Below are 10709 nucleotides of genomic sequence, written 5' to 3' on the forward strand. Positions count from 1 at the left end.
AGCTGGAGACCAAAGTTTAGGAAACCCTGGTCCAAACAAAATTCCTCCCACACTCAGGAACATTCATAAGGTCTCTTTCCCATGGGTTTCTTGATGTCCAATCAATCTATCTGTCTTGTCAAGACACGTTTCTCAGGCCATTTGAATGATCTCTCTCCAGGATGGGTACCCCAATTACTCCAGCTGAAACTTTCTTTTTTCTTTCTTTTCTTTTTTATAAAATTTTTATTGGTTTTTCACAATTTTTATAAACACAAACATTACACAATACAAACAAACAAACAAACACATAAACAAACATGTATAATTTCGAATCCTTTTTTCTTAAACCTTACTTCACCGACTTCCCCATACCTTCCCTTTCTGCATCCCAATTTCCAAATTTGTTTCAGCAAATCCTGCCCCTTGGTTTTATCAAATTTTCCCTTATTCTTTTCTTTTACTTAATCTTTTACAGCTGTAGTCCCCTTTTTTCTAAAACCTCAACATTTTAGCATTCATTAATTTTACAATGTTTCTTAAGATAAATTTTAAATTTCTTCCAGTCTTCATCCGCCGTCTCTTTCCCCTGGTCACGGATTCTGCCGGTCATTTCAGCCAGTCCCATGTAGTCTATCACCTTCATCTGCCATTCTTCCAGAGTGGGTAAATCTTGTGTCTTCCAATACTTTGCGATAAGTATTCTTGCTGCTGTTGTAGCGTACATAAAAAAAGTTCTGTCTTTCTTTGGCACCAATTGGCCGACCATGCCCAAGAGAAAGGCCTCTGGTTTCTTAGGGAAAGTACATTTAAGTACCTTTTTCATTTCATTATATATCATTTCCCAGAAAGCCTTAATCTTCGGGCACGTCCACCAAAGGTGATAAAAAGTACCTTCAGTTTCTTTACATTTCCAACACTTATTATCAGGCAAATGGTAGATTTTTGCTAGCTTGACTGGGGTCATATACCACCTATAGATCATTTTCATAATATTTTCCTTTAAGGCATTACATGCCGTGAATTTAATACCGGTGGTCCACAACTGTTCCCAGTCAGCAAACATAATGTTATGACCAATGTCCTGTGCCCACTTAATCATAGCTGATTTAACTGTTTCATCTTGTGTATTCCATTTCAGCAACAAATTATACATTCTTGACAGATTCTTAGCATTGGGTTCTAACAGTTCTGTTTCTAGTTTTGATTTCTCCACCTGGAAGCCAATTTTCCTGTCCTGTTTATACACCTCCATTATTTGATAGTAATGGAGCCAGTCTCGTACTTTACAATTCAATCTCTCATAACCAGCTGAAACTTTCTGCACACCAAGAACATTTATATAAACTCCCTCGTTTCTTCCACTCTCCTCTCTCACTGAAGTTATTTACCACTATGAGAATATCAGATCATCTCTCTCCACTGTGAGTTCTTGGATGTCTGTTTAAATTTACTTTGTCACAGAATTTTTTTTGCAAACCAAGAACATTCACATTGTTTCTCATGCCTCTTTCTCTCCGGTATGATCTCTCACACTCTTTTTGCAAATTAATTTTTATTGATACTGTATAAAAACAAGATATGAAAAGGGTACCAAAATTGACAAAGTACATTAGAGTATTGCATACAACAACATTGAGACATAGTATTTCAAAGCAGAACAACCTAAGTCTCTTGATAGCAGCCCTCCGTGACATGACTTGCCTCACTGGAGGCTATAATTATTTCTCACCCTTATTTGCACAAAATATAAAGGGTCACCGTATTATATCAGGCTTGTACTATTTTTGGCAATTCCTCTAACAATACAACTTTTGTAAGCCAACTCTTTCTAACAATGCCATGCCTCATATATTTTCTAGCCAGCATTTCATGCAGAATCCCCGTTGTTTTCCGGTGACCTACAACCTCCATGTGTGCCACGGGTGCAAGTGGGAATCCAGGTCACAAAGAATCAGTTGAGGCTGAACACGAGATTGGATCGTGAAGAACAAAAAGATTGAAATAACTTAAAACGTTGCTTTTTGAATTCTGGCTGACATTGTCTTAAAAAGGCCTCGTACTTCAAGCATTCCAGGCCTCTATTATTGTGGAATTATAATCATAGAATCATAGAATCATAGAATCATAGAGTTGGAAGAGACCACAAGGGCCATCGAGTCCAACCCCCTGCCAAGCAGGAAACACCATCAGAGCACTCCTGACATATGGTTGTCAAGCCTCTGCTTAAAGACCTCCAAAGTAGGAGACTCCACCACACTCCTTGGCAGCAAATTCCACTGTCGAACAGCTCTTACTGTCAGGAAGTTCTTCCTAATGTTTAGGTGGAATCTTCTTTCTTGTAGTTTGGATCCATTGCTCCGTGTCCGCTTCTCCGGAGCAGCAGAAAACAACCTTTCTCCCTCCTCTATGTGACATCCTTTTATATATTTGAACATGGCTATCATATCACCCCTTAACCTCCTCTTCTCCAGGCTAAACATGCCCAGCTCCCTTAGCCGTTCCTCATAAGGCATCGTTTCCAGGCCTTTGACCATTTTGGTTGCCCTCCTCTGGACACGTTCCAGTTTGTCAGTGTCCTTCTTGAATTGTGGTGCCCAGAACTGGACACAGTACTCCAGGTGTGGTCTGACCAGAGCAGAATACAGTGGCACTATTACTTCCCTTGATCTAGATGCTATACTCCTATTGATGCAGCCCAGAATTGCATTGGCTTTTTTAGCTGCCGCGTCACACTGTTGGCTCATGTCAAGTTTGTGGTCAACCAAGACTCCTAGATCCTTTTCACATGTACTGCTCTCAAGCCAGGTGTCACCCATCTTGTATTTGTGCCTCTCATTTTTTTTGCCCAAGTGCAATACTTTACATTTCTCCCTGTTAAAATTCATCTTGTTTATTTTTGCCCAGTTCTCTAATCTGTCAAGGTCGTTTTGAAGTGTGATCCTGTCCTCTGGGGTGTTAGCCACCCCTCCCAGTTTGGTGTCATCTGCAAATTTGATCAGGATGCCCTTGAGTCCATCATCCAAGTCGTTGATAAAGATGTTGAATAAGACCGGGCCCAAGACAGAACCCTGTGGCACCCCACTAGTCACTCTTCTCCAGGATGAAGAGGAACCATTGATGAGCACCCTTTGGGTTCGGTCAGTCAGCCAGTTACAAATCCACTGAGTGGTAGCATAGTCAAGACCGCATTTTACCAGCTTCTTTACAAGAATATCATGGGGCACCTTGTCAAATGCCTTGCTGAAATCAAGGTAGGCTACATCCACTGCGTTCCCTTCATCTACCAGGCTTGTAATTCTGTCAAAAAACGAGATCAGGTTAGTCTGACATGACTTATTTTTCAGAAATCCATGCTGACTTTTGGTGAGCACAGCATTCCTTTCCAGGTGCTCACAGACTGTTTGCTTAATGATCTGCTCCAGAATCTTCCCTGGTATTGATGTCAGACTGACTGGGCGGTAATTATTTGGGTCCTCTCTTTTCCCCTTTTTGAAAATAGGGACAACATTTGCCCTCCTCCAGTCTGCCGGGACTTCGCCTGTTCTCCAGGAATTCTCAAAGATGACTGCCAGTGGTTCTGAGATCACATCTGCCAGTTCTTTTAATACTCTTGGATGCAGTTCATCTGGCCCTGGAGACTTGAATACATCTAAACTAGCCAAATATTCTTGTATTATCTCCTTAGTTATTCTGGGCTGTGTTTCCTTTGCTGAATCATTTGCTCCAAATTCTTCAGGTCGGGCATTGTTTTCTTTATCGGAGAAGACTGAGGCAAAGAAGGCATTGAGGAGTTCAGCCCTTTCTGTGTCCCCTGTTTGCATTTCACCATCTTCTCCTCTGAGTGACCCCATTGTTTCTTTGTTCTTCCTTTGCTACGAACATACCCATAAAAGCCTTTTTTGTTGCTTTTAACCTCTCTAGCAAGCCTGAGTTCATTCTGTGCTTTAGCTTTTCTGACTTTGTGTCTACACGTGCTGGCTATTTGTTTGAATTCCTCTTTGGTGGTTTCCCCCCTTTTCCATTTTTTGTACACATCCTTTTTTAATCTTAATTCAGTTAAAAGTTCTTTAGATAGCCACCCTGGCTTCTTTAGGCACCTTCCATGTTTCCGTCTCATTGGTATTGCCTGACATTGTGCTTTTACTATCTCCCTCTTAACAAACTCCCAGCCATCATGAACTCCCTTTCCTTTTAGTATTGTTGTCCATGGGATCTCACCCAGCACTTCCCTAAGTTTTATGAAGTCGGCTTTCTTAAAGTCAAGAAATTGAGTCCTAGTATGCTTGGCTGCTCCTTTCCGCTGTATAGTAAACTTCAGAAGAGCATGATCACTCGCGCCTAATGATCCTTCCACTTCTACCCCACTAACCAGGTCATCAACATTGGTTAGGACCAGATCTAAAATGGCTGTTCCTCTTGTTGCTTCTCCCACTTTCTGGACAATGAAGTTGTCTGCAAGGCCAGTGAGGAATCTGTTTGACCTTATGCTCTTGGCTGAGTTTGACGTCCAACAAATATCCGGGTAATTGAAGTCCCCCATTACTACTATCTCCCTTCCTTTTGCATGCTTGGCCATCTGTTCCAGGAAGGCATCATCTATGTCCTCCGTTTGGCTTGGGGATCTATAGTAAACTCCCACAATGAGGTCTCTGTTATTCTTCTCTCCCTTAATTTTGACCCAAATGCTCTCACTTTGGCTTTGAGGATCTAAATCTTGGATCTCTTCACAGGTATACACATCTCTGACATATAACGCCACTCCTCCTCCTTTCTTGTCTGGTCTGTTTCTCTGAAATAGATTGTATCCCCCCATTATTACATTCCAATCGTGGGACTTATCCCACCAGGTTTCAGTGATGCCTATTATGTCATATTTAGTTTGCTGTACCAAGAGCTCAAGCTCATCTTGTTTATTTCCCATGCTTTGCGCATTAGTGTACAGACATTGAAGACCATTAATCATTCCCCCGTGTCTCTTATTTAAGGATTTTTTCCTCCCACCACTAGGTCCGCGTGCTGTTTGCTCCATTTGGTCTATGACATTTGGATGATCATCTTCATTAATTGATAGACTCCTACCTTCAGGAGCACTGTCTCCCTCCCCCACATTAGTCAGTTTAAAGCCCTCCTGATGAGGTTTCTGAGATTTTTGGCAAAAACATTTCTCCCAACCGTTGTGAGGTGCAGCCCATCACTTGCCAGAAGTCCATCTTCAAGAAACTGCAGTCCGTGATCTAAGAATCCAAACCGTTCCTGTTTACACCATTTGCGGAGCCAGCTGTTCACTTCCACTATTTTCCCCTCTCTCCCTGGGCCACGTCGTTCAACTGGGAGGACAGATGAGATGACAATTTGTGCATTTAGTTGCTTCAATTTCCTGCCGAGAGCCTCGTAGTCTCTTTTGATCTTCTGGAGGCTATTGCTTGCAGTGTCATTGGTTCCCACATGAACCAAGAGGAAGGGGTATTTGTCAGTGGGTTTTATGATTCCTTGCAGTCATTCAGTTACATCTTGGATCTTAGCCCCGGGGAGACAGCACACTTCCCGAGACATCTTGTCAGGCCCACAGATCACTGCTTCTGTTCCCCTCAGTAGGGAATCCCCTATCACCACTACACGCCTCCTCTTGGGTTTGGTCGGGGTTCTTCCGTGAGCTGTCCGTTCCAAGGTCGCCTGCACATTCCCTGAGGACTGACTTTGCTGCTCGTCTTCATATACCTGATCGACTGTAATGAGGGAGAGATCCTCAAATGGAGTCTGCTCTTCGTCTTCCATGCTAGGGGAGAGGACCTCAAAGCGATTGTGTATTTCTAAGCAATCAGAGTGAACCCTGGGCCTCCTACTTCTTTGAGTCACGTTTCTCCATATATCTGGCTCCTGTGTTGGTGAACTAGACTCCTTCTCAGGGGAGTCCCCTGTCTCCTCCTTGGTGGAGACGGTGTGCTCTGTTGCTTCCAAGAAGAGCTCCAGCTCTCTAATTCTTTGGAGCGTAGCTACACGTTCGTCCAGTTGCTGGACTTTGTCTTTTAAGAGGGCAATCAACATGCAATTGCTGCAGGTAAAGCTGCCTGCAACCTTTGGCAAGATGGCAAACATTGCGCAGGAATCGCAGGCGACTGCAGCTGTTCCCTCCCCTTCCATCTTGAGATCGTGTCGTTGGGGTTGGCTACAGAGGTCCTCCATCATAAAAAGCTTGAAGACAGGACAAATAACTTCCCCCACCAAAAAAAAAAACCTAGGTCTCCCCCAACAAACGTTTGAGACTAGCTCCCCTAAATCTAAAAGATGGGTATAACTGCGCGCGCCGCTAGGCGCGCGCCGCTGCCCTGCAAACTCTGATAAGCTCCTCCCACAGCTAATCCCCTGCCTCAACAGAAACCCTGCCCCCTCTGACCTTTACACAGGGAAAACAGCTAATCAGCCACCAAGAAACACACACACACAAGAAAACCCTTTTTGCTCCTTCTTCAACTGATGCCCTGTCTCCACAGATCTCTTTCCCACACTGAGAACATTCATGTGGTTTCTCTCCAGTATGAATCAGTTGATGTTCCTTCTGAAGCCTGAAGCATTTCCCACAATGAGAACATTTGTAGGACTTGCCTCCGCTTCCCTTGATTGACTTTGTGGAAATAAACCTCTGCCTACTCTCAGGAGAATTATGAGGCTTCGCTTGCATTGGGTAGCCCGGATGTCTAGTCAAGTTACTTCTTTTCCTAGTCCAAGAGAATTCACATTTTCTCTCTCCTCCTCTTGTTCTCTGCTGTTGCCGGAGATCATCCTGTGACATGGGATGCTCATTCTCGTCCTCCACTGTTTGCATCATTCTGATTGGTAGCCTCAGCTGGAGAACAAGGCCGCCCCCCCACCTTTGCCAACTGTGAAGGTCTGGCTAATGACAACTGCAGGACCTTCTGTGAGCTCATTGCTTTCCACAGGGTTCTTCCCATCTTTGAATCGGCATCCTTCCTCCTTAATCTTCCTGGGCTCTAGCCCATTCCCGAGGATTATCTCCAGGGGAGTCCAGGGTGTGTCCTCTCCTCATTTCCTCCATACTGAGAATTCTCCACCTTGACCTCACTTCCTTTCCCATCACCTGCAGAGAGAGAGAGATAATTTTGCCCATGCTCTAGAGACCTCTTTTCAGGATGCCTGAAACATCCTTTTGCCAGGCTTTTCCACTCTGAGTTATTTCTCTCTCTGTGCATGATGCCAATGAAACATGAAGGCTATGTGAAAATCAGGTGATGAGAAGCAGGATGGGCACTGAATATCTTTTGCTGGGGGGCCCCCATTAGAGAAGGCTCTTGCTTCCTCGCCTTGCTTGTGCGCATTCGGTTTGACACTGTGAAAAGCAAGCAGGATGATGGCCTAGAGATGGTGGTCTGATAAGGCAGGTCTGTTCTGATATAGTTGCATAGGGAATATCCCTGCCTCCCCTTGCCAGGTCCCCCTTTGCCGTCTTGAGACGCTCCACATTCTGGTCGCTCGGTGGCATAGTCTACCTTGTGGCTGCCATTTGCTTTGTCTGGTCTGAGTTCCAGTTCCGGACCTGCAGATTTTGGCTCCTTCATGCCTTTCTCTTTTATCTCTACTCAAATCTAGACATTAGAGAGCAAGTGATGACCCTTCCAGGAAGTTGATTTCTGGCCAAAAATGAAAACCCCCAAAATTTGCTGTCACTCAAACTTTTGAAATCTTGCTGGCACTCCGACAGCAGATGACTCAGGCTTGATGAAATTTGACAGGCAACAACAGAGCTGTAATTTTCTAGAGAACCATAGCAGCCCAAGAGAAGTTTCTACCTGAATGAAAGAGAGAGAATGGAAGTGTAAAATACCACGAGGGAAGAAAAAAAGAGGAGAGATCAGCCTGCTATTGTAAAAGCCGGGAAGGATAAATTTATTTAAAAGTGGCATATATTGGGATGGTGATGAAACAGAAGAAAGGAAGGGAGGAGTCAACACAAGCACCAAGGATTTTAAGAGGATACGTGCTTAAGACTATCATCCTTATCCTCTTTATTTCTGCAGTATTCAGAAAGCACCAGATAAGCATCTCATTTAAACAGGGCCCTCAGGTGCTGAGATTGGCAGAGAATGCCCTCTTGGTAGTTCCTCCACCTTCTCCCTGGCAGGAGGAGCTGACCTCCTGGGCATTTTTTGTAGCAGCCCCAAAATTGTGGACCTTAGGATGAAGTGGGCAGGTCACAGAATCATAGAATTGTACGGTCATCTATAAGTATGGATACAAAAACTGGTGGAGTATGCAGAAATGGTGGGGGGGGGGAAGTAATCAAGATAACAAACTTTTTATAAAAGAATGGAAATTGAATATTTACAAATAAACTGTAAACAGATAAGGAAATGAGCAGGTTTATTGTAATAACCTGCAGTTTCATAGGAGTATATATTTAAAGTACCTTTACCTTTTACCTGTATTTAAAGTAGCTGGATAAAGGAATGAGTTAAATTAAAACAGCAAAAAAAAAACACACACACAAAAACCCGGGAAGCTTTTAAGGTTTAACAGAGTATTGTATTTTAATATTTTGTTAGAAGCCGTCCATATTAATTGTTAAAATAAAAAAATTCCTTCCAGTAGCACCTTAAAGACCAACTAAGTTAGTTCTTGGTATGAGCTTTCGTGAGCTTTTCGTGTTGCACACGAAAGCTCATACCAAGAACTAACTTAGTTGGTCTTTAAGGTGCTACTGGAAGGAATTTTTTTATTTTGACTATGGCAGACCAACACGGCTACCTACCTGTAACATATTAATTGTTGTTGTTGTAAAACTACTGAAATGTATTTAACTGAAAATCATAAAACAAATAAAATACAGAGCTGTTCAGCTGTGGAACGAGCTCCCTCGGGTGGTTGCATGGCCTTGCTTTCGTTGAGATTCCAGAATTGCGTGGGGTTAGACTAGACGACCCTTGGATCCCCCTCCAACTAGACGTTTCCCATAGAGCCATACCTGAAACGGCGAAGAGGCTGCTGCAACTCTCTCGGCTGCTCGGCTCCCTCCGAATGGCTGCAAAAAAAGGCTCCGTCCGGAAGGCTGGCGGGCGAGGGGACCCCGATCCCTGCCGAGAACGATGCCGCACCGGCGGATCGCAGCCTCGCCTCCTCTCTGTCCCTCTTAAGGCGCGCTCCTCTTCCTCGCGTGCTTCGGGGCGGAGCTGGCGTGGGAGAGTTGCACGCATCCCGGCGTTCAGAAGGGGGCGATCGTGTGAATCTTCCGGGTTTTGCCTCTTGCGATTCCGCCATTAAACCACCGAGCAAGCGGAGGAGGCGACAGCTGCAGCCTTAAAGCGAGAGATCGGGGCCGTTGCAGAGACCGCCTGCAGCCTCCGACGCCCCACTTCCAGCCGGGGACGGCGCCAGGGAACTGTAGTTCGCGGGCGCCGAAACGGAGCGGAGCGAGCGGGGAGTAGCGCCGGTAGGAACCGGGATCGCTCCGGCTTCGGCGCTGGGGCAGCTTCTCTCGCAACCCTGCGAGAGGGAAGTCCCGCCTGCATTAGCGCCTGCCTGCAGCCCAATACTGTCTTGCACGGGCTGGCAGCGGCAGCGGCTCGCCAGGGTTTCAGGCAGGGGGGGGGGAGAACGGTCCTAGCCTCACCTGGATCGTACCTGCATGCAAAATGTTGTTTGTTTATATCCTACTGACATAGGAAGCTTATTCCAAGCCAGAACCGTGGTTCATGCAGCCCAAGACTGTCTGCACTGGCCGGCAGCCGCAGTCTCACCTGGAGATGCTAGGCTTCAAACCCTGGGGGCTTGAGCATACGAAACACTGTTCATTCATCTCGTACTTACCTTATATGGGAGGACAGGGTTCATGTCCCCACTTGGCTGCGAAGCTTTCACTGGGTGGCCTCCTGCCAGTCACTGCCTCTCCCCCTAACCATGGGCTTCAGTTCCTTGGAGAGCCATGGGCTTCAGTTCCTTGGAAATGAAAGTGGGCTATAAATGTGTGCCTCTTCCATGTGAGGGTGGCAACATGAGAACAGGGCCTTTTCTGCGGTGGCTCCCCATTTGTGGAATGCTCTCCTCAGGGAGATTAGCCTGGCACCTGCCTTGTATATCTTTAGGTGCCAGGCAAAAACATTCTTTTTCAACCAGGCCTATGGCTGATTAACACTCTACAGTCTTTTAAATGTGTTTGTGCGTGTATTATGGCTTTGTTGTTTCTGTTTTAAGTATTTATTTGCAATTTTACCTGGTGTTTTTATCTTGTGTAACCACCCTGAGATTGTTTGATGAAAGGCAGTGTATAAATTCAATAAAGAAAATAATGCAATCAAGGAAATTAATGAATTAATGAAATACTTAAAGATGCTGAACTATTATTTTTATTTTATTGACTTAAGAAAATTATACAGACAGCAAAACGAAGAAGCGTAAATTAACATTGCCTTCTACCAATAAGAAATAATAATAACAAATCTTAACTTGCCATTCTGTCATTTGTGGTACTTTTTCTGTTTTCCAATATTTTGCCATAAGTATTTTTGCGGCTGCGGTTATATAAAAAATATATATTCCTTTTGTCCTTGGGGCTGTTGTTCGTTAATAAACTAATTCCATTGTTTCTCACTCAGGAAGACTATCGCCTAACCACTGAGCATCACTGCCAGGGAATGGTCACGGGCAGGTGGTGTATATGACGGTTGAACCCCATCGACCACAATCCAATCCTTTAAAGGACTAGAAGATCAACCAAG

General features: G+C 44.6%; 1 long non-coding RNA gene across 1 annotated transcript; it reads right to left on the reverse strand.

Moving 5' to 3' along the window:
- Positions 1–6468: 6468 nt before the first annotated feature.
- Positions 6469–10706, reverse strand: LOC309525417. Its single transcript, XR_014216254.1, has 4 exons — positions 10593–10706; positions 8960–9454; positions 7453–7787; positions 6469–7286 (listed from the first exon to the last, which is right to left on the reverse strand). It is a non-coding gene; the product is annotated as an uncharacterized lncRNA (long non-coding RNA).
- Between the last annotated feature and the right edge of the window lie 3 nt (positions 10707–10709).

Source organism: Podarcis vaucheri, assembly GCF_965113315.1.
Source record: "Podarcis vaucheri genome assembly, chromosome: 2".
Taxonomy (NCBI): Eukaryota; Metazoa; Chordata; class Lepidosauria; order Squamata; family Lacertidae; genus Podarcis; species Podarcis vaucheri.